Here is a 24,674-nt window from a genome sequence, read left to right on the forward strand (position 1 = left end):
TATCTTTTATGAAACCTGTCTGGTTGTGATCAATTAATGAAGGTAATGTATGTTTAATTCTCTCTGTATGGATTGCCATAAACATTTTGCAATCTACATTTAACAATGAAATGGGCCTATAGGAAGAACATTCTAAGGCATTTTTTTTTCAGATTTCAGAATAGGTGAAATTAAGCTATATTTCCAAGAAAGTGGACTAATATTCCTTGTTTAACCTTGTTAAAAACCTTCAACAATAACTGTTTAGCGTCTTTAGGCATAACTTATACATTTCTGGTTATGTTGTCATTTCCTGGTGCTTTTTTCAGTTTTTTAATTTGATTCAGCAACTCGGACATTGTTATTTGCTTGTCAGTGTGTCTACTCAGTTGTTCCTGTATCTTGAGGATTATATTAGTCTGAAGGAAGTTTCTAATTGTTTCTTTCAATTTCATCAGTAAATGGTGGTTTAATTGAGATCACCTCATATTTAAATACTGCTATATAGATTTAATTCAACTTGTATTCCATTAGGCAGAATAATGTATAAAAGTTCTTGTTTGTGTACAGCTGTGAATAAAAAAAACTGTTCTAGTTTCCTTTTATTACTTGCTAGTCAGAAAGTGTGGGTTGATATAAATTATCTTTAACCAGAGAAATTGTCTTAAAACCCATATGTTAGTTAGCTTGTATAATTTATGTTTGGGATATGTTTCTCTGGTTAGAAGGCTTGCCTGCCTTGGCTGTTTATGGAATCTATAGAAGGCTCACCTGGCTGTTTATGGCTGTATTATAAGCTCCTCACCAGGGAAAGGTTATTTAAAAAAAGGCTCTGTCTGGATGCATTATCGATTTTTGTTTCTGGAGTTAGTATTTATTTAGAGGCTCCATACTATCACGTGTGTGTGTGTGTGTGTGTGTGTGTGTGTGTGTGTGTGTGTGTGAAACTGAAATCTATGTTGAATGACATTTTGGGGGCTTTTTGAGGAGAGCCACTATTTTTGTCCTCAGATCCTTTTGGATGGGCTATCATCTTGATCTAATAGAAATGGTTGCTGCCTTCCTTGATCTTCTGCATAAGAGGTCAAAGTGGGTTTGTGCTATAAAAGTTTCAGGAATCAACCTCTTCTTTTTTTCTATAATTGTCAACCTTTGAAGGACTACAGTGTTTTGTCAGTTGAGGGATTTCTAGAAACAGTCAGTAGGTAATTTTGATAACATATTCCACAGGATTAAGTGCTATTCTCAGTTGCACTTTTCCTGTAAAGTATGATATATAATGGCTTTAAAAGCTGTTCCTCTAAGAAGTTTCACAGGGTTTCATTTTTACTCTGTTGTGGGACATACACAAGCCTTAACTTTTTGTGATGATTGTCTGTGTCTTCCATTTTGTCCCATAGAGTCCAATTTTCCTTCAGTGTTCTTTTAATACTTATGGCATGCTCCTAGATTTGGAAGCCATGATGATTTGCACTCAATTCTAGGGAAGGTGTCAGAAAAATATGTATTAGTGTATGTATTAGTAATATGCTTAGTGCATTTAAGGCTTGAAAAGGGTTAACACATTTATTCTGTTTCACACTGCATAAAATCTGTATGAATTGCAGAAGCTTTCTAACCTTGGATTGTCATGAAATATGTGCAGCTGTTGCTTATGCTTTGGAAATTTACAGGAAAGCAGATAAGTTCTGCTTGTGTCAGGAAAATAATGAATAGAACAATATTAATGTTATGAGACTTAGACAAGGAGTTCCGCTTGTGCTGTGAGAAAACACACAGCTGCAGAAGCTATAGATAATCAGAACAAAGACTGCTTAAAAATATGAACTGCAATCAATATTTGCTTGTGTCTAAGTTAGAAAAGTACCTTGAAATGTAACACATGTATTTGAACTACCCAATAGAAGTTTGTAACTGGCTAGGGCCCACCAAGGCCAGGTTGTTTTTCTCAAAATGTTTTTCATAAATCCAGTCATGTCAGCAGAAAATCTGAGAAACATCTGCTGTAAAACAATACTGAAAGTTGTGTTTGATTACGTTAGCCATAGAAGGCAATGTCTTGTAGAACAGTATAAGAATAGCATACTTCCGGTTAGTAGTTAGGCAAAATCCTGTATTTGCATGTTTTTGTCTCCTTGCAGCAAGTTATTAAATGTGCCTTAACTGAACCTTACGTGTATTGGTCTTTGAAGTTTTTTCCTTTAACAGATTGGTCCTTTGGACCGGAAATCCTCACTTCTCCTAGGATCAGACAGGCCAGGTGGCTTGAAACCATACGGGGAAGAAACCACATCGGTTCTTCTTATTTGAAAAGCCCTCCAACTGAATTGTCGTACAAAAGAGGCCAGCCACTTTCTGATCTGCGACTGAAGGACGGGTTTTCACGAACCAGGTGATCAATCATGAAGGCTCAGGTAAGGTGAATCTACTTTTTTTCCCTGTTTTAGATCAGGGACAAGATTTGTATTGTTTTTTGTCAGGACTGTATTTTTACAAGTCAGGGACAGAAAAGATTACTGTCTTGTCATAGATCAGGGAAAACAGAGTAGGTAGGCAGTCATTCTGAAGAGACTATAACAAAATCCGTGGTACCACATTAAAATAATAAGGAGTTACTTAACGATTAAAAGGTTAGAATGAAATGGGTAATAATTGCACAAAAAGACCCCAAAATCCGCCGTTAACCGAAGACGTGAAATACATGCAGTCACAGCGTGCTGATAATATTAAATACTACTCAAAATGGGTTAATAAGTATGAATTTGATGGTAAATTAGAAAATTCCTCGCTTGTTAAACTTGTCAAACAGCTTAAAACTGATTCCAGAGGTTGAGTAAAAAAGCAGCGCCAATTAGGAATTCCTCAGGCACACAGGTGGATTGAGGAAGTAAACCGTAGGGAACAAAAGAATAATGATTCAAAAGCAATGTTTTTAGATAAGGGGGACAATAACTTAGTAACAGCATCGGCCCCTCCACCTCCCTTACCAGAATATGAAGCACATGAACAGGTTAGTCCACCCCCACGATATCCTGCTGTCGCTGTAAATAGAGACACAAGAAAAGCAAAACCGTTTATTAGAGATCCCATCGGGACCGGTCTTGAACACGGGCAGGTAACTCAAAAGGGGACATTGAATTATATCAAATGGGTAGGAATTCACGATCTATGAGTGAAGAAGAAATATGCCCACTTATAGAAGTGCCTAATCCTCAGGCAGGGCAAGAAGGTCAGGACCCAACTATTCTAGTGTATAGACCCTGGACTCCGGAAGACATCCAGAAAGCCACTGAGGGAATTCCACATCCAAAGGTTAATTTTAGAAAGTTCTTAGAAGATTTACAAGGAATGAAGCTAAGTTATAATTTAAACGGAGAAGAGGTAGAAAAAGTAGTCAGACAAATTGTTGGACCAGATTGGCACATGATTAGTGGCAACTGGAATCCCCGTGACGCTGTGCTCAAGCCCCTCCCACATAACAGCGCAGAGCTAGACAACAGAGTGAAAGGTCTTACAGACTGAATCTCTGAGAAATGGAAGCCTAGGGCAGACTGGACTTGCATTAATCAATGCATCCAACAAGAAGGTGAAACTATTGACAGATGTTATGCCAGACTGTTAGAATGTTTTAATAACCATTGTGGGATGCAGGTTCCTGAAGATCAGACACAAGATTCCCCATATGAGCAGCAGTTAAAGAATGCATTTTTGAAAGGCAGCATTGCACCTATAAGCAGTTTCATTACAAAGCACACGGTAGATCATCGTACAGGCAGGTTACAGTCATTACTTGAATATGCTAGGCATGCCAAAAGGCACTTTAATAGCAAAAAGAAAAAGAAAGCCCAAGTATTTTCTGTAGAAGATGGAGCAGAAGTTTATGTAGTACAGTCCGAGAAAAAGGGCAAGAGAAATGCCCAGGGAAACAAACAATCTGATCAGCGATCAGAGGACTTTGAAGGGTGAAAGAAAAGGGGTGAATGTTTTAAATGCGGTAAAAAGGGACACTTGGCAAGGGATTGCAAGAAAAACAAGAGGGCAACCATGGAGGAAGACAAGGAGGGTGAGGACTGACTATATGATAGTCAAGAATCACTAGAAGGGGATAGCAGAGAAAGGACAAATGAGAATGTGATAGATGGAGTAGAGGATGTGACAGAAGAAATAGAGGAAGTGCAGGAAGTTATGGATAATGAAGAAAATGAAATATTGGATTTGGCTTTATTGAGCTTAGAGCTCTATTTAGCAGACACAAAACCAGAAGTTACACTCCTGGTAGAAGGGAGGGAAGTCAAATTCTTGTGTGACTCAGGGGCGTCACGGACCCTGATACATCCCTCCAAACTGCCAGAAAATTCAGAGTCACCTGATTGCATACTAGTGAAAGCTGCTAATGGACAGCCTTATCGGGAGCCCCTCTCCCATAATATTGTAATAACTGATCCTGTTTCAGGATTGACCCAGAAAAGCAAAATTGTTGTTTCTGCAAAATGCCCAGTAAACCTCTTGGGCAGAGACCTTATGCAGCTATTTGGTATAGCAGTAATTCTGACTATGCAGGGTATGGAAGCACAGTGACAAATTGATACCTTTGCAGGCAATCGGAGGGCGAAATGTTTTATTGGTACAGCCAGGACTTGGTTACGACTGGTCCAGGGGCAGTAACCGAAGAGTTGATGAACGTAGCCATCAGCAAGTTCCCCTCCCTTGACATTGATAAACAACATTTGTTGCACTGTACTCTGTATTATTGTAACACACCAGGACCTGATAAGGAATATGAGCAAGAGTTGTTTAGAAATCGTGCAAACCGATTGATATTATGTAATCTGTACTGGGACATGGAAAGGAACAGTGTAGCCAACTGTTCATTGCCCCAGGAGTTCTTTGCACTCTATAAATCTAATTGATTACCACATGGTAGCTTAACTAAGGACAAGAATGTAAAATGGGTAGACCTAGGAGAAAAAGTCACGAGATGGGAAAAGCAGACAGAGTTAGAACTGTCAGAACAGGGAATACAAATGCAGACGTTAAATTGGATAACTCAGACCCACCCAGCCGTGCACTTGCAGTCTAGCAAGGGCAGCTGATTAGCACTCCTATTAAAGGAGGAAGAGAATGCCTTACAGAACATACCAGAAACTCTCTGGTCAACAGGAAAATCAGATGTAGGACTTATTCGTACAGCGGGACCAGTTACTATCACACCAAAGTCAGCATTTAGACCACAGAAAAGACAGTACCCCTTAAGAAAAGATGCAGAGGTAAGAATCAAACCTATTATAGCAGCTTTACTTAAGGAAGGGGTGCTGGTGGAATCTCCTGATTCACCATGTAACACACCCTTATTTCCTGTTAAGAAAGTGAATGGAGAATGGCGTATGGTCCAAGATTTACAAGCTGTAAATGACACAGTAATACCAAGGGCACCTACGGTGCCAGACCCACACACCCTGTTGAATGATTTAAAACCTCAACAGAAATATTTTTCTGTGGTAGATATCAGCAATGCATTCTTTTCGATACCGATACACCCTGACAGCCAATATTGGTTTGCATTTACATTTCAGGGGAAAAGGTATACATATATGCGACTACCACAGGGATATTGTGAAAGTCCGACAATATTCTCACAAGAAATGGCAAGCAACTTGGTGGGATTTACCCCACCAAGAGGCAGTCAGATTTTACTTTATGTTGATGATATCCTGCTGGCGGCCCCCACCCAGCAAGATTGCAAAGAAGATACCATAGCACTATTACAATTTTTAGCCACTGAGGGACATAAAGTAAACAAAAATAAACTGCAGCTTTGGAGAAAACAAGTTAAATACCTAGGATATGTAATATCCAAAGAGGGTAGGATATTAGATGAGGACAGAAAAGTAGCGATTTTACAAGCACCAAAACCCACTACCAAGAAGGAAATGATGTCCTTCCTGGGTACGACTAATTTTTGCCGGAGCTGGATTCCAAACTACGCCTTGGAATCTGCACCGCTGACTAACCTGATATATAAAAAGCCTATGGCAGCACAGGATTTGTTACAATGGACACCAGAAGCAGAATCTGCTTTCTGCAAACTGAAACAGTTAATAGCGTCCTCATTAGTTTTAGGATTACCAAACTATCATAAACGTTTTTTCCAAACTGTAGATTGTAAGCAAGGTTATATGACATCAGTGTTAACACAACAGCATGGGGACAAGCAGCGCCCTATTGCTTATTACTCATCACAACTAGACCCAGTGGCACGGTCTTTACCCCACTGTGTACAAGCAGTAGTTGCAGCTGCAATGGCAGTACAGGCTTCGGCCTCAGTAGTTTTGTTCCACCCTCTCACATTGAGAGTGCCTCATGCAGTCACAATTATTTTACTGCAAGAGAAGGTAGCATATCTTTCCCCTGCTAGGCATCTTTCCTGCATGACTATATTGTTGAGCCAACCTCATATGACAATTGAATGATGCATGACTTTGAACCCTTCTACCCTGCTCCCAACCCCTGCAGATGGCACACCACACAGCTGCCTGCAGGTGATTGAGCAAAAGACACTGCCTAGAAAAGATCTCATGGATGTCCCCTTGGATGATGCCGAGGTGACATACTACGTGGATGGCTCATGCAAAAGGGGTCCTGCAGGACAGAACCTAGTAGGATATGCGGTAGTTTCTGGTACTGAGATTATAGAAGTGAAACCCTTACCACACAATTTATCTGCACAGGCAGCAGAATTGATTGCCTTGACAGGGGCATGTACCTTAGCAAAGGGTAAATGTGTGAACATTTTTACTGACAGCCAGTACGCTTTCTCTACTGTACATGTTTTTGCGCAACAGTGTAAAAATCGAGGAATGATAACATCTACTGGCAAACCAATCAATCATGCACAATTTATTTTAGATCTTTTAGAATCTATTCAGTTACCTCAGAAAGTAGCTATTTGTAAATCCACAGCTCATACCAAGCAACAGGATAGGATTTCAAAAGGTAATGCGAGAGCTGATACAGCTGCAAAGCAGGCAGCTTCATAAGTATTTCTTTTGAATGAGGAATTACAACCCTCTGAGATTTTAGACTTAGAAATGCTAAAGACAATGCAGACACTTACTACGCAGGCTGAAAAACAAAGATGGGTAAAATGAGGAGCAATTCTTGAAAAGGGGCTGTACATCTCTAAAGAGGGGAAACCGATATTACCATCTAATTTGTTTAGATATGGAGCTTTGTTGAGCCATGGGCAATGCCATGTCTCAACAGGACGGATGGTACAGCTGGTGAACCGAGTGTTCACGACATATGGATTCTTAAACTACTCTAAAAAATTTTGTTTAATGTGCCACGTTTGTAATAAACATCATGCACAAGGGGCTTTAAAGCCCAAGCAAGGGAGTTTCCCTACACCACCGTATCCGTTTCATACTATCTGTATGGATTTCATAGAATTGAACAAATGTGAAAATAAGAAGTATTGTCTTGTCATTGTAGATATGTTTTCCAGATGGGTGGAAGCCTTTCCGACTAAAAATCCAGAAGCGGATACCGTAGCAAAAATTCTCGTTAAAGAAATCATCCCTAGATTTGGCATTCTGGAAAGGATCTACAGTGACAACGATACACACTTTGTAAACCAAACCATACAACAGTTAAGTAAACATACTGGTATTTCTTTAAAAAATCATTGTGCATATCACCCGCAATCTGCAGGGTTAGTAGAGAGGCATAATGGGATTTTAAAGAGTAAGCTAAGGAAGTTAATAGTAGAAACACAGAGAAATTGGGTGTACTGTCTGCCCCTGGCACTGTTGAGCATGAGAACTGTTCTGAATGCAAAAGGATTGACTCCTTTTGAAAAACTATTTGGAAGGGCTTATTATATACCTCAGTGGAAACCTCTCATGCCCACAGACCAGGAAGCCGACTGTACACTAGCAGAGTATATGATAAATTTGTTGAATTCTAAACATCTGTTGCAGTCAAATTCTGTTTCAGATAAAGAACAAACCAGACCATCAGAAGTGGCAGTGGCACCAGGTACCTGGATCTGGGTGAAGACAATAAAAAAGAAGAACTGGACGTCACCAAAGTGGGAAGGTCCATATCAAGTGCTTCTGTTGACACCCACTGCAGTCAAGATCACAGAGCGTGCCTTGTAGATCCACCTGACGCAACTGCAAACTAGTTAAGAACTTTGAACTGGACAAAAATCTTGTCACATGTCAAGAGCAAAAATGATAGAATCCAGAACAAACAGGAATGCTGAACAACCATTTCTTCAGAAGTATTGCATAATCATCCTGTTAACTGTACTAGTGACGATAATCTTTTTGTTGTGGCCATTCCTTTTTCCAGCCACATAAACTGAACTGAATAAACGTGAAGTGTTACTCATAGACTGGCACCCAAACTTCATCACTTACCAGGCAATTAAATATGTGTATGCTGAGACTTTCAATGTTTCGAATTGCTGGATTTGCACAGCTTTACCGACAGCATACGGGGGATTATTAATGACTGCAGTCCCCCCTAGGGGTCAACAAGACCTGGGAAAACTTGATTTATGATACCTCAACCATTACATCACAAGATAAAATAGCATTGCACTTGTCTGTTCCACAAAAGGGAACTGTGTGTTTTTATAAAAATAATACTGTTCAGGTGGGTTGGAGCAATTGCAATGTGACTGTTCCTTATAAATGTTACACTAAAGCTAACAATGCAGGTTCTTATTGTAATACAAACTATGATTCATTTCTTGAATTGATGCACAAAACAATTGATGAAGTAAAACATAATTCTGTTCTTTATAAACAACTGTCTATAATTGATAAAAAAATGTTTCATGCAGGGCAAGTGTATATTCATAGCAAAGTTACTACTAAAGCAGAGGACAGTTATTTCGTATGTGGCAGAAAGGCATGCAAGTGGTTGCCTGAGAATTGGTCCGGCAGTTGTTTTTTGGGCTACCTGGTTCCGGCCATACGGCACACTGCAGTTTTACCTCGAGGAAAAATTCGGAATGTCCGAGAGGTCATCAAGAAACCCATCAAGAAACCTGAAAATCCAGTGGGGCAAATCGATGTGTGCTGGAAAAACATCATTCTACAGGCGATAAACTAACACACATGGACTTGAGTGACAGTGTTATATTGTGGGCAGGCATATCACCAGCATATGGAGCAGTGAAATCGATCTGGGAGCTGAGAAAACTGTCTAAACTTCTCGAAGTAATGAGCAATGCAACTTTTTCCACTCTTAAATTGGTGACTGATGAACTGAATGCTATGAGAACTGTAGTGCTTCAAAACTGCATGGCTCTTGACTTCACCCTAGCAGCGAGAGGCGGTACTTGCACTTTAATCCAGAAGGAGAGCTGTTCGTATATTCCTGACCATAAACACGAGATAAACAATCATCTTGAGGTAAATCAGCAAGTGTCGGCCATGACCAAACCAGGACCAAACCCACTGACAGACTTTTTCCAGAAATGATTTGGGGGGGGTGGGTACCATCCTAATGAACATACTGATTGCCATTTGTGTAGGAATGCTCCTATTGGGAGTATGTGTTTGCTGTGGCATCCCCTGCATGAAAAGACTGATTAAAGACTTTATAGACATGTCAGTTTCTGAAACCTTATATCAAAGTGCTGAGTTTGAAGACATATTGAAAAACTGAAATGCTATCATAAGTATAAACTGAATAACTCTCTTAACTGCAAATCCTGAGTAGGAAGAGGTTAGGAGAAGAAAAAACTGTTTATGCTTATTTTGAAAGTAGTATAAAAGTATTAAAAGGGGGGAAATGTCAGAAAAATATGTATTAGTGTATGTATTAGTAATATGCTTAGTGCATTTAAGGCTTGAAAAGGGTTAACGCATTTATTCTATTTCACACTGCATAAAATCTGTACGAATTGCAGAAGCTTTCTAACCTTGTATTGTCATGAAATACGCACAGCTATTGCTTATGCTTTGGAAATTTACAGGAAAGCAGATAAGTTCTGCTTGTGTCAGGAAAATAATGAATAGAACAATATTAATGTTATGAGACTTAGACAAGGAGTTCTGCTTGTGCTGTGAGAAAACACACAGCTGCAGAAGCTATAGATAATCAGAACAAAGACTGCTTGAAAATATGAACTGCAATCAGTATTTGCTTGTGTCTAAGTTAGAAAAGTACCTGGAAATGTAACACATGTATTAGAACTACACAATAGAAGTTTGTAACGGGCTAGGGCCCACCAAGGCCAGGTTGTTTTTCTCAAAATGTTTTTCATAAATACAGTAATGTCAGCAGAAAATCTGAGTAACATCTGCTGTAAAACAATACTGAAAGTTGTGTTTGATTACGTCAGCCATAGAAGGCAATGTCTTGTAGAACAGTATAAGAATAGCATACTTCCTGTTAGTAGTTAGGCAAAATCCTGTATTTGCATGTTTTTGTCTCCTTGCAGAAAGTTATTAAATGTGCCTTAACTGAACCTTACGTGTATTGGTCTTTGAAGTTTTTTCCTTTGACAGAAGGATATTTTATTGTACATTCTTCAAGTGTCTGGTTATGGAGGCTGTTTCCTGCCTTCAATACAACAGTGTGCTGTAGTATTTTATTCACAAGGGAAGTTAGTTTGTCCAGTTTATCTGCAAGTTCTTCTGTTCACTATATTGTAAGTGGTCAACCCATGATGCTTGTCCTTCCATGTAGTCTGTCTGGCAGAATCAAAATCTCACTTCCAGTATTAGTAAAATACCAATTTTAGATTAATAAGCAGATGTAATGAATTTCCTCTTACTATACAGTGCTTTTTCAATAAAAATGAGAGTCTGAAACAAAAAAAAACAAATCATTATAACTTGGCAGGCATGCATTTTCTGAAGGTTGTGAAGTCTGAAACTCGAATTTAATGACTTCAATTTCCAGCAATTTGCCAGAAAAAAAAGCACAGACTTTATGAGAAGCAGAACAAAAATAAGAGTCAAAAATCTGGACATTCTGTAAAAATCTGGACCGTTGAGAGGTAAGCTATATAACTGAATGATCAGCCTTAAATTCTCCCTGGTCTATCTTGTCTTGCCCTCCTTGTGGATGGAGGGGACACTTTTTTTTTTTTTTTTGCTAGGCTAATAATCTGTTTTAAGAAGCTACCTAGATCTGATGAGTTGCATTTCACAGCCAACATTCAGGATAAAAATATCGCATATATTCTCACTTGAAAGATATTTTTGAAAAGTTTGTGTTGTCAGTATTCTTTGACTCATTTATTAAGACGTAAAACTAAGCGACATCCAGATAAAAGTAATATGGCAAAGGTTTTAGATTATAGATATAAATACAGTAATTTTCCATATCTGTACTGCAGAGTCTTCATTAAGAGTAACATTGAAACATTTTGTCTGCCTTGAAAAGACAGCAGCTGCTTGTTTTAACATGTAACTAATGCATTCCACTGAGACCAGGTGCTAAAATCCTTTTTAATGCTCAAATAGCAGTTCATTTCCTTTCTTGTCATGACAGATATCTTCATTCATTTTCAGAGATTTGTACAGAACACATACTAAATGTCTCATTAATTTATTTATGGGCTTAATCTATGTTCTGTCAAACAAACAACACTATTTGAGAAACCAAGATAGTTATATATCAATATCTGTCTAGCTGTCTATCTATCTAAATAGCTGTACATGTTTGTGAGTGTGTATGAATGTATGTTATGTTTGATTTTATTTGCAAATGAAATCATTTTGCTATGATTTTGTCATGTTGGACTTTGTTTAGCTCATATTTTTAACCACTCAGGATCAAATTTATAGGGCTCTTTTTATATTAAAGTATACATTTTTGCTGTTATGTTAATATTTATACTCCATCTGAATTTGCTGTACTGCTTTACACTTGGTACAGATAAACGTGAGCACTTATTAAAATGTGCATTCCCATGAGTCATCATACAAGTATGTGATAAGCCAAATGTTTTTCCTTTCCATTTGCAGCTTGATTATACACTTAGTTGTAATATTAACAGTCTGTTTTGTGGCAGTCATTGACTTTTGAAATGGCTGTATTATTTATCAGTTAATAATTAGTTTTAGAGTAACAACTCACAGACCTACAGACACATACACATAAAGAATTTGAAATACAAGCTATGAATTTATGAATTATCATAATTTAAACATTGAAACTCATGAAACTAAACTGCAGTAGAGAGAGTAATGCCAAGTCTATTGTCATTGTGCTTTGTTTATCAGATGTCTATTGGTTGTGCATTGGGCTGTAAAATGCAAAAATAAAATCCAAATAATCATTGTATTAGTAAAGCAGTATGCACATTAGTGTTTTAGTATGTACATTAGTGTTTATGGTAAATAGGGCGAAATACACAGGTAATGGGACATTGGAATGGCTGCTGGGGGACTCTGGTGCCATATTTTGCTTGTCTGTTCTTCAGTTTGCATTTGAAAGGTGGTATCCCACAATTTCATTGGAGTGGGTGGGGTTACATAATTATGTATGCAAATTTTATGTTAATCAGCATACAGATTTGTACCTATTTTTCATGGGCCTTGTCCAGGTTTTTGATGATTCCAGGTTGAGAGGTATGTTTGCAGATAAATGTCAGTGTGTGGAATAGATATGTGGTCTACAGAACGAATTTGCCTCCTCTTATCAGACTTTTTTTTTGACAGAAAACTTTCATATCAAGTAATTGTAATGAAAAAGTAGATATTTGATTAGTAAATGTGTAGACATAACATGAAACCTGTAAAGCATAACTGTTTTTTTTATTTTTACTGTATGTTTTACTAAATCATTAAATTATAATCGGTGTTAAACTATTAATAGACTTAGAGTGAAATAGTGTGTCACTTTAAGAGCTTTGAATGATAAAACAACTATCTCTGAGTGCTCTAAAGCAGTGACATCACCATGCTTCTTTTACTTTCATTTTAGTGCTTTTGTTTCACTGTGGGAAAACCCAGGCTTCAGAATTGCTTCATGAAGCTAGGTAAAGAGTTCGAAAACAAAAAACAGTGTAATTAGCTCGCAATTCTGGCAAGAAACTAGAAAATGCATGTGTGGTGCTTTTGATTTTTAGGTTTGATAATGAATGCTCGTCTACAGTTGCAGCAAAAAGGAATGAAATGTTTACCACTAATTAAGAAACTTAAACAACAATTAAAAGTTCATCTTTTATTGCCAGCCAGACTTTGCATTTTTTTCCTGGAAGGCACCAGAACCTTTGAAACCCTGGATACTGCAGTTCCTTTTCTTTCTAAAAACAACTTCCTAGATCAAACAGAAGAAATGGATTGTTTGGGACCTAGTCTCAAACGTAAAGCTGAGAAGAATAACTGGCAGAAAACAGGAAAGAAAAGTAAAAAAAAATGAAGGACAAATGACAGATGACTTTCATTATTTACTTGTTAAAATAAAATGTTTTTACATTATTAAGCACCTGCAGTTTATGGATAGGGAAACATAAATCTTCAGCACTCTACATCATCAGGGAAAGTTAACTCATATTAATTTATCTTTACTACTTTGAATTTATAACCAGCATTAATACTTAAATCAAATAGACAATATAGTCATAAGTATAGGAACTGTTATTCCTGTTAACAATGCTTATGGGTTACCTAATATACACTAAGAAATTGAATGACAGCTGGGGATAGTTGTGTTTGGGCTGGGCTGGAGATTATACTAATGTTGGTTGCACTGACTCTTTACTTATATTTGTAGTTGATAGCCTTGTTTCTCTTCTAACAAAGCTTTAATAATGTGTCTAATACTGATAAATAACTAGTTTTTAGAGTATGATTTACACATAAAATGTTTTGTTTTAAGATGTATAATAACTCATTTATACAGTATTTATGATTGTTTTCTTAAAGAAATGAGGTTTGGAACAGACCATTTTGTCCTGGGACATCTTCAGTGTTGTTAGATACATGGGATAGGAGGGATTAAAAGGATAAGGGTAAGAAAGGGTTAAATGTGAGGGAAGGATGTTAGGTAAGAATAGGGAGGGGGTTAGAGGGTTTTGTCAAGTGTAATGAGAGTAGAAGTCACATTTTGGTGTGAACTTGCTACAGCAAGTATGACGCCCATGATGACCTGTAGGCACTGTGGTTCAGGTAGGTTTTGGACTACTTTTAGTCAGTTTTATTATATATATATATATATATATATATATATATATATATATATATATATATATATACACTGTGGAGTATTTCTCTGCACATATACTATATATTATTTACCATCACATCTTGAGGAGTACCAAGATGACAGTGTATCTGGCTTTGCCCACATGTGTATATACCAGCAGCTTTTTTATTGTGAGTAGTTTTCCTTGACCTCTCCACTTTAATAAAGTTCTCTATGGCTAATAGTGTGGGAATGCTGAGTGATATATTGCTTCTAAGCTTTATTTCCCTTTATTATATAATGTTTATAATTCTTATATAATATTACATCTGTAGAAGAAAAATCCTAACTGTGCACATTGTACCATTTGTAATGTTTATTGCAGTTTTATGTTCAGGCTAATTATCTATAAAGTGAACTTAAATTAAATCCCTTTAAGACAATTGCCTTACATGTTATTCCGTAAAAGTATACTGGCCTACTTTCCTTGTTTAGGAAACATGAATATTTGTTTATATAAGCTATTGCTTTCCAATGTGTAACACCTTAGATCGCTGGATGGTGGTGGCATCAAATGTCAAAAAAAAAAAAAACACAATTCAAATGCTAGTTTCTCATTTTGGAAATGGAAGGCTGATTACATTTGAGTTTCAGACTTTGAATCTTTCAGAGGGGGTATGTTAAAGCAAATCTTGTTGTGTTGGCAATTTATAGGCCATAAGAGTAGTGCTTGGTACGTTTGGTGGAAAGGGAGGTTCCATTGTGGATGTGGTTTTAGGTGGGACCGTTGTCAGTTGGGCGAAGCACTTTTCCTTTCATGGTATTTGCTTCCCTGGACCCCTGTCTAGCAGAGCGACTGACGTGAACCCCGGGGTGAATGTCCTATCTCCCATTCAATCAAGGTTCCTTTGAAGAGGACCAAAGAAGCGCTCTAATTGACATGCATGGACAGTCTATTCTTGTGTATGGGGAGCCTCTGGTCAGGAACCTATCTCTCCAGCATGTTTTGTTCATGGTGATGACAAGGTTTAGATCCCTGGAGTGTGTGGCATTGAGGGATTGGGATTTCTTTAGGTGTAGTATGTTCAACAGCTTTGGTGGTTTGGAATTGTAAAGTTACCTGGTTTGTGGATAGGGATAGGTCCCTTCAGGTGGGGGGTTTACTTTTAATATATTTCACTAGTAGTTAAATTTATCTTGGGTATTTGATAGAGTCATAGGAAGCATTGCTTCAGTTATGGCTGCTTTGTCATAGATGGGAGTGTCAGTGGTACATTCCTTCCGGGTTGGCAGGATAGGGTGTCCTTGAAGATGTCTTGGAATGTGTTATGTATTTTGGACGTTTTACATGTCTTTTTCTTTCTTGCAGATGGGGTCTTGGAACACTGTGTCTGTAATTTGGAATAGGTGGGTATAAGGTGGAGCCTTCTCATTCCTATTAGAAGGTTTAATTTTGTCCTTTTCTTTGTAGATGGTGGTGTGCCAAGTTCCAGTGGTGAGATACAGTGAATTTGCAGATGATCATGCTTTGGTGTCAATTGAGCGGTGGGGTCACTGGGTGAGTAATCAGAAATGGATAGGTGAAAAGGCAAGCACAGTGATTCGGAAGAAGAAGATACTTGCGACTGTCCAGGATGATGAAGCATAAGCAACTTTTTGTTTACTCTAGAATAAGTATTAATGTTGTATGACTTTGTTAGATTTGTGATACAGGATAATGTACAATCCATGGTAGACTTAAGAGTTTTATTATTGTAACAGTCAATGCCTTGATGGAAATGAACTTTAAAGGTAATGGTTTTTGTTTTGTGGATGTTTTAAGTGCTGGAGAGGGCTATAGGGTAGCAGGTAATTTTATTCAATGATCATTAAGGCACATTACAGTTGGGGCAGTGGTGATTTTTTACAGATGTAGAACATATTTAATTTGTCCAGTTTGAGTGGGTTACTTTGGTAGGGTTAATAGTTGACGTACTTTTTGTTGCTAGTGGCTTAGTTCCTTGATACACCCTTGCAGCATATGGATAGGGTGGGTTATAGGGATTTGTATTCTGATTATACGTTTATAGGTGTGGGGTTTGGGGGTGTATTTGTGGCATTTGTTATGGCTGTGGTTAGTCATTACGGAAAGGTAAGGGCCAGCGAGGGCAAGGATGGTTCTTAGGTACTACTCTCATATCGGATAGTTGGAGGGATGACAGGAAGGTTCATGATCTGTTAGGGCTGCTGTTAAGGTTAGTTGGCGATTTCCCTTTTCTGATTTTAGGGGGCATTGGGTTAACATCAGGGAGGGACTAAGGGTTTTCTTTCAGTCATTTGGCCTGTTTGTCACTTTGGCTATGTATGTGATAAGGTTTATAAGCTGGAGGGTTGTGTCAGTGGCTTGTGTGAGCGAGGATGATTGAAAGGCATGGAGTATGGAGTACTCATTTTATTTTTGGTGTTTGTGTTAGCTGGTGTAGGAGGTTCATTGCAGTTGTTGGGGGATCATGGTTTGTTTCCAGTTGCCAATATGGAATTACATGCTAATGGTGTTTGAACAATGCCATGATGATGGTTGTTTAATCATGTGGTAAAGGCTAGTTGGTTTAATGTCTGAATTGATACTGCATCTGCATTAAAGAGATCACATTGGTATGATGGTATGCAATTGGGTTTTATATATGGCTTGTTTTGCTGAGTTGCTAGAATGCCATGATGACTACTGAGCTGTTTTCTGGTTTGTAAGAGATAATTTCTGTAGTGGCGGGATTGCTAGGCAACAGGAATTTAATGATACTAATTTGGTTGGTAATGATGGGGAATCATTTAGAATTGTTATTGCTTTGGCATTAAGGAGAGCTTGTTTGGTTATTACTGGATTGGGTGATACATGGGGTTGCAATGTGGCATGATGGCATGCAGTTGACTGCGTGGTTTTATAATGCCCTTGAAGTCATTGCAGAGCTGAATACATCGGTTGCAAGAGATGTTTTGGTCATCAGAGTGGTATGCAGTGAGGTTGTAGAGGGCAGTTAGAAGGAGCAATCCTTGCAGTAAACTGAGGTGGAAGGTAATGAATTTTGTTGATTGGGTGTGGTACATATTACTTTATCCAGGTTCATTGAAATAAAGTTGATTTTTCATTGCTTTGGGATAGTTTTTTTTCAGGTATAGGTGTTTTAGGGGATAGTTCAGGATTTGGGTACTGTCTATGAGGGAGGCTTAAGAAAGGCACAGTCTGCTGTGTTTCTTTGCAGATGGGGGCCGGTACTTATGATCTAGCTGAAGTTTAGAAAATGGGTGCACCGAATGATGTTTGGCCTTAGGATGGAAGCTTTGGTGAAAAGAGGGGGAACAGCCTGGTCAGGCTGGTGGGCGGAGAAGAGAGGCAGGTTTGACCTCTTCTGTTCCCTCTCTGGTGATGGAAGTGCAATTCAATAAGTTTGGAAGGAAAGTGAACTGTTGCTCTGGTGGACAAGTTAAATAAGCAAGCTGAGCTGCTTATATGGATGGTGGGGTAATTCAATAAATTGAAGGTGAGTGTGAATGCTGCTTCGTTAGTGCAAGAATAAAGTTAATAAGCAATCTGAGCTGCTTATATGTATGGTGCTGTAATTCAATAAATTGAAGGTGAGCGTGAATGCTGCCTCATTAGTGCAAAGATAAGTGAGCAAGTGGGGGATGCTGCTTATCAAGGGTGAGCAGTTGCTCTGCCCCTATGGTTATTTCATGTCTTCTTCCATGGATATTATTATCACCTGTGTCATGTTTTGGTTGAAATTTATAACTATTGGTTAACAATCATGTTTATGGAAGTTTAATAAAGGTCGTCAAATGTCATTCGGTGGTGTGTGTTTACTGAAGTGGAACAGGACAAATGAGGTTTGGAACAGACCCTTTTGTCCTGGGATATCTTCAGTGGTGTTAGATACATGGGATAGGAGAGATTAAAAGGATAAGGGTAAGAAAGGGTTAAAATGAGGGAGAGATGTTAGGAGGAAATGAGGTAAGAATAGGGATGGGATTAGAGGGTTTTGTCAAGTGTAATGAGAGTAGGAATCACATTTGTGTGTGAACTTGCTGCCCTCAATCCCTCACCCTTTTTATTAGCAGGGATTTTGTGTATTTTAGTGGGGAAGGTGCAGAAGAGGGGCAGGTTTGCCCTCTTCTGTTCCCCCTCTGGTGATGGATGTGCAATTCAATAAATTTGGAAGAAAAGTGAGCTGTTGCTCTGGTGGGCAAGTTAATAAGCAAGCTGAGCTGCTTATATGGATGGTGGTGTAATTCAATAAATTGAAAGTGAGAGTGAACGCTGCCCCATTAGTGCAAGGATAAGTGAGCAAGTGGGGGACACTGCTTATCAAAGGTGAGTGGTTGCGCTGCCCTTATGGTTATTTCATGTCTTCTTCCATGTGTATTATTATCACCTGTGTCATGTTTTGGTTGAAATTTATAACTATTGGTTAACAATCATGTTTATGGAAGTTTAATAAAGGTCATCAAATGTCATTCGGTGTTGTGTGTTTATTGAAGTGGAACAGGACAAAGGTTTTTTTAATCTGTGGTAATACATTTCATAAAAATGAACAGACTAAGTCAGGAAGCTTGAGCTATACACAACGAATCAAAAGCATCTCACTTGAATTCTCTATTTTCCCGCCAGACTCGCAAGCTGATTACACTTTTTTTTGTTTTAGAACTCTTCACCTAGCTTCATGAAGCAATTTTGAAGCTTGGGTTTTCCCACAAACAGAGTCGCTAAAATGATGACATGGTGATGCCACTGCTTTACAGCACTCTGTTCATTAATTAAATGTATTACCACAGATTAACCCAGCCACTGGGGATGCACAAGCCAGTGCATTTCTTTGTGCTGGTCCCAAGCCCGGATAAATGGGGAGGGTTGCATCAGGAAGGGCATCCAGCGTAAAACTTCTGCCAAAAATTACTGATGCGGAGAACTTTTCATAATTACATACCAAATCAGTCGAGGCCCGGGTTAACAACGACCGCCACCAGTACTGTTAGCCAACAGGGTGCTGGCGGAAATTGGGCTACTGTTGGCCGAAGAAGAAGAAGTGGGGGAAAGCATGCCCAAAGGCAGGAAGAAAGGAGGAAGTTTAGGAGTGTAGTACTGAGGGTAGGAACTTGGAATGTTGGCAGTATGACTGATATAGGGAGAGAGCTAGCTGATATGATGGAGAGAAGGAAGGTTGATATATTGTGCGTGCAAGAGACCAGATGGAAGAGAAGTAAGGCCAAGTGTATAGGAGGCGGGTTCAAATTGTTCTATCATGGTGTAGATGGCAGAAGAAATGGGGTAGGGGGTTATCCTAATGGAACAGTATGCCAAGAGTGTTTTCGAGGTGAAGAGAGTGTCTGATACAGTGATGTTTATGAAGCTTGAAATTGATGGTGTAATGATGAATGTTGTTAGTGCATATGCTCCACAAGTTGGGTGTGCGATGGATGAGAAAGAAAAATTTTGGAGCGAGTTGGATGAAGTGGTGGTGAGTGTACCCAAGGGTGAGAGACTAGTGATTGGAGCGGACTTCAATCGGCATGTTGGTGAAGTGAACAGAGGGGATGAGGAAGTGATGGGTAGGCATGGTGTTAAGGAGAGGAATGCAGAAGGTCAGATGATTGTGGATTTTGCGAAAAGGATGGACATGGCTGCGGTGAATACATATTTTAAGAAGAGGGAGGAGCATAGGGTGACGTACAAGAGGGCCAGTCTGAAGGAGATTGGAGACTGTAAAGTGGTGACTGGGGAAAGTGTAGTTAAGCAGCGTAGAATGGTGGTCTGCAGGATGATGCTGGTGATCAAGAAGCGGAGGAGGAGTGTGAAAGCAGTGCCAAGGATTAAATGGTGGAAGTTAAAAAAGGGTGATTGTGAGGTGGAGTTAATGGAAGAGTTAAGACAGGCACTGGGAGGCAATGAAGAGTTACCGAATAGCTGGGTAACTACAGCAGATCTAGTAAGGGAGACTGCTAGGAAGGTGCTTGGTGTGACATCTGGACAGAGGAAGGAGGACAAGGAAACTAGTGGAATAAAATGTACAGGAGAGTAACAGAGGAAGAGGCTGTCCCACACAACATCACCAAGTCAGCAAAATCAGACTCTTCAGTCCAAGATGTAATATCACATAACACACCTATATATATTGTCCATTAAATTGATTAATTGATTCATCAAATCCAATTATTCAATCATACATTTAAATTTTTAAAAACACATGATGGTATATTTAATGTTAAAAAAAAAAAAAAAAAAAAATTTGTCATCAACAACTTTTTTTTTTCAGTTCAAAATATGTACCTGTATGTGTACTGTATTTGTGCAAAAAATCACAAGTTCATGAGTTCATAAATCACATAACTATATAGTCTAAAATAGGATTAATATATAAAAATGGGATTAATATATAAAATTATTTAAAAGGTATTTATTTGTGTATGTAAATAATTAAATAAATAGTTAATTAAATATTTAAGTATGAATGAAAAAGTAAAGAGTATAAGGAGATGAGGCGCATGGCAAAGAGAGAGGTGGCGAAGGCTAAGGATAAGGCATATAGAGAGTTGTATGAGAGATTGGACACTAAAGAGGGAGAAAAGGACCTGTACTGATTGGCTAGACAGAGGGACAGAGCTGGGAAAGACATGCAGCAGGTAAGGGTGATAAAGGACAGTCAGAGAAACGTACTCACAAGTGAGGAGAGTGTGTTGAGTAGATGGAAAGAGTACTTTGAAGGGCTGATGAATGAAGAGAATGAGAGAGAGAGAAGATTGGATGATGTGGGGATAGTGAATCAGGAAGTGAAGCAGATTAGCAAGGAGGAAGTAAGGACAGCTATGAAGAGGATGAATAATGGAAAGGCTGTTGGCCCAGATGACATACCAGTGGAAGCATGGAGGTGCTTAGGAGAAATGGCAGTGGAATTTTTAAACAGATTGTTTAATGAAATTTTGGAAAGTCAGAGGATGCCTGAGGAGTGGAGAAAAAGTGTTTTGGTACCTATCTTTAAGAATAAGGGTGATGTGCAGAGCTGCAGTAACTACAGAGGGATAAAACTAATCAGTCACAGCCTGAAGTTATGGGAAAGAGTAATGGTAGCTAGGTTAAGAAGGGAGGTGATGATTAGTGATCAGCAGTATGGTTTCATGCCAGGAAAGAGCACTACAGATGCAATATTTGCTCTGAGAGTGTTGTTGGAGAAATACAGAGAAGGTCAGAACGAGTTGCATTGTATCTTTGTGGACTTAGAGAAAGCATATGACAGGGTGCCTAGAGAGGAGTTGTGGTATTGTATGTGGAAGTCGGGAGTGGCAGAGAAGTATGTAAGAGTGGTACAGGATATGTACAAGGGTAGTGTGACATTGGTGAGGACTGCGGTGGGAGTGCAGATACGTTTAAGGTGGAGGTGGGTTTACATCAAGGATCAGCTCTGAGCCCTTTCTTATTTGCAGTGGTGATAGACAGGTTGACAGATGAGATTAGGCAGGAGGCCCCGTGGACTATGATGTTTGCAGATGACATTGTGATATGTAGTGAGAGTAGGGACCAGGTTGGGGAGACCCTGGAGAGGTGGAGATATGGTTTAGAGAGGAGTGGAATGAAGGTCAGCAGAGCTAAAACAGAATATATGTGTGTAAATGAGAGGGAGGGTAGCGGAATGGTGAGGATGCAGGGAGTAGAGCTGGTAAAGGTGGATGAGTTTAAGTACTTGGGATCAACAGTTCAGAGTAATGGTGAGTGTGGAAGAGAGGTGAAGAAGAGAGTACAAGCAGGGTGAAATGGGTGGAGAAGAGTGTCAGGAGTGATTTGTGACAGACGGGTACCAATAAGAGTGAAAGGGAAGGTCTACAAGAGGGTAGTGAGACCAGCTATGTTATATGGGTTGGAGACTGTAGCATTGTTGAAAAAGCAGGAGTCAGAGCTGGATGTGGCAGAGTTAAAGATGTTAAGATTTGCACTGGGTGTGACTAGGATGGACAGTATTAGGAATCAGTATATTAGAGGGTCAGCTCAGGTTGGACAGTTTGGAGACAAAGCAAGAGAGGCGAGATTGCGTTGGTTTGGACTTGTGCTGAGGAGGGATGCTGGGTATATTGGGAAAAAGATGATAAGGATGGAGCTGCCAGGTAAGAGGAAAAGAGGAAGGCCTAAGATGAGGTTTATGGATGTGGTGAGAGAGGACATGCAGGTGGTTGGTGTGAAAGAGCATGATACAGAGGACAGGAAGAAATTGAAACAGATGATCCGCTGTGGTGACCCCTAATGGGAACAGCCGAAAGAAGATGATGATTACCACAGATTAAAAAAAAAAACTTTCTTTATGAAAACGATCATAATAAATACAGTATAAATGAGTTATTTTACATCTTAAAACAAAACATTTTATGTGTAAATCATACTCTAAAAACTAGTTATTTATCAATATTAAACACATTATTAAAGCTTTGTTAGAAGAGAAACATGGCTATCAACTACAAATATAAGTAAAGAGTCAGTGCAACCAACTTTAGTATAATCTCCAGCCCAGCCCAAACACAACTATCCCCAGCTGTCATTCAATTTCTTAATGTATATTAGGTAACCCATAAGCATTGTTAGCAGGAATAACAGTTCCTATACTTATGACTATATTGTCTATTTGATTTAAGTATTAATGTTGGTTATAAACTCAAAGTAGTAAAGATAAATTAATATGAATTAACTTTTCTTGATGGTGTAGAGTGCTGAAGATTTATGTTTCCCTATCCATAAACTGCAGGTGCTTAATAATGTAAAAACATTTTATTTTAACAAGCAGTGAAAGTCATCTGTCATTTGTCCTTCATTTTTTTTACTTTTCTTTCCTGTTTTCTGCCAGTTATTCTTCTCAGCTTTACGTTTGAGGCTAGGTCCCAAACAATCCATTTCTTCTGCTTGATCTAGGAAGTTGTTTTTAGAAAGAAAAGGAACTGCAGTATCCAGGGTTTCAAAGGTTCTGGTGCCTTCCAGGAAAAAAATGCAAAGTCTGGCTGGAAATAAAAGATGAACTTTTAATTGTTGTTGTTTAAGTTTCTTAATTAGTGGTAAACATTTCATTCCTTTTTGCTGCAACTGTAGAAGAGTAGTCATTATCAAACCTAATAATGTTGTTGTCATATTTAATTGGGGAATTGGTCCATGCTGACTTCAGAACCAGTTCTTTGTCCTGTGAAGGGAAAAAAACGAACTATGACAGATCTTGGTTTGTTTTTTTCCTTGTTGTATATGGTTGATTTAGTCAAAGACCAATGTGCACTCTCAATTCCATATGAAAAGGCTTCTTGCAGGTTTAAAGCTTTGGGAACCAGCTTGTGAGGAAATTGGTCATGTTTTGAACCTCCACATTTTCAGGTAAACCATAAATCCAAAGATTATTCCTCCTAGATCTGTTCTCAAGATCATCCCTTTATTTATTAAAGATGTATTTTGCTTCAAAAGAAATTCCACTTATAGTTCTTGTTCTGTTAATCTGCCATCCAGGTCATTTAATGAGTTTTCCATCCCGGTTATTTGGATCTTTTGTTGCCGCATAATTTCTTTTAAAACGTCTATTTGTCTGGAGGTTTCTTCTTTATACAAATCCAGTTTACTGTCCATTTTATCAAATTTTTGGTTAGTTCAGACATGTCGACTAATAAAGTTGGCAAGTCCTTCTTTGAAGACTGGTCTTGAAAGTTGTGTTTTGAATTGTTCATCTTGTGACAGTATCAGTAGCCTTTCTGTTGACATTTTTGACAGGAATTTTTTAAATACCAGCATTTTTTTTTCTGAGAAAACAATCCAGTGACCTTTAAATATTATATCCTGCACTTTTTGTGAAGAAATTAGTCCTGGTTTTCAATTTTTCCTGTCAGTAAATATAAAAACTGTCAGAGCTAACTAGCCTGCATCTTGGCACATTTTATTGACTGCCCATAAAATGGTGGAAGATACCTCCTTTCAGTATTGTATATGTTGTTTTACAAGTTACTATACATTAAATATTTATAAATGTGAGTAAAATGCCTGTATAAAATCATTACTTTTTTGTAGATTTCCTATTTACAGTTGGCTGACTACATTTGTGTTCTCCCTTTATTTTCTGTGCAGTCATCTTGTTTTCATTTTGGAGGATTGATCTATATAAAAGCAAAAGTCGGACACATAAAAAGTATAAATTTATTCTTGGAATGTACTGTGGTCAGTGTATATTGGTGTGTGTGTGTGTGTGTGTGTGTGTGTGTGTGTGTGTGTGTGTGTGTGTGTGTGTGTGTGTGTGTGTATGTGTTTCTGCCTCACTGTGTGTACATAAATATGTATATATATATATATATATATATATATATATATATATATATTTATATATATATTGCTCTGTATGCTAAAACATTACCTATGACTTACTTAATTACTGGAGTAAGGAAAATAATTATTTCATGTGAACTGTTTTAGGAAAGCAAGTCTTTCAATGGATTTGGAATAATCAATCTTTTAATAAATCACACAAGAAATAATATTGTGAGAAACATCACTTAAACCT

General features: G+C 38.3%; 1 protein-coding gene across 10 annotated transcripts in view; it reads left to right on the forward strand.

The window, feature by feature from the left end:
* The window catches only part of LOC122797235 (pituitary adenylate cyclase-activating polypeptide type I receptor-like), a 1,630,218-nt gene that overhangs the window by 673,972 nt on the left and 931,572 nt on the right, over window positions 1-24,674 (forward strand). The window lies entirely within an intron of this gene.

The sequence above is a fragment of the Protopterus annectens genome, chromosome 3.part0 (assembly GCF_019279795.1).
Source record: "Protopterus annectens isolate FY-2018-M chromosome 3.part0, PAN1.0, whole genome shotgun sequence".
In the NCBI taxonomy this organism is placed as follows: domain Eukaryota; kingdom Metazoa; phylum Chordata; order Ceratodontiformes; family Protopteridae; genus Protopterus; species Protopterus annectens.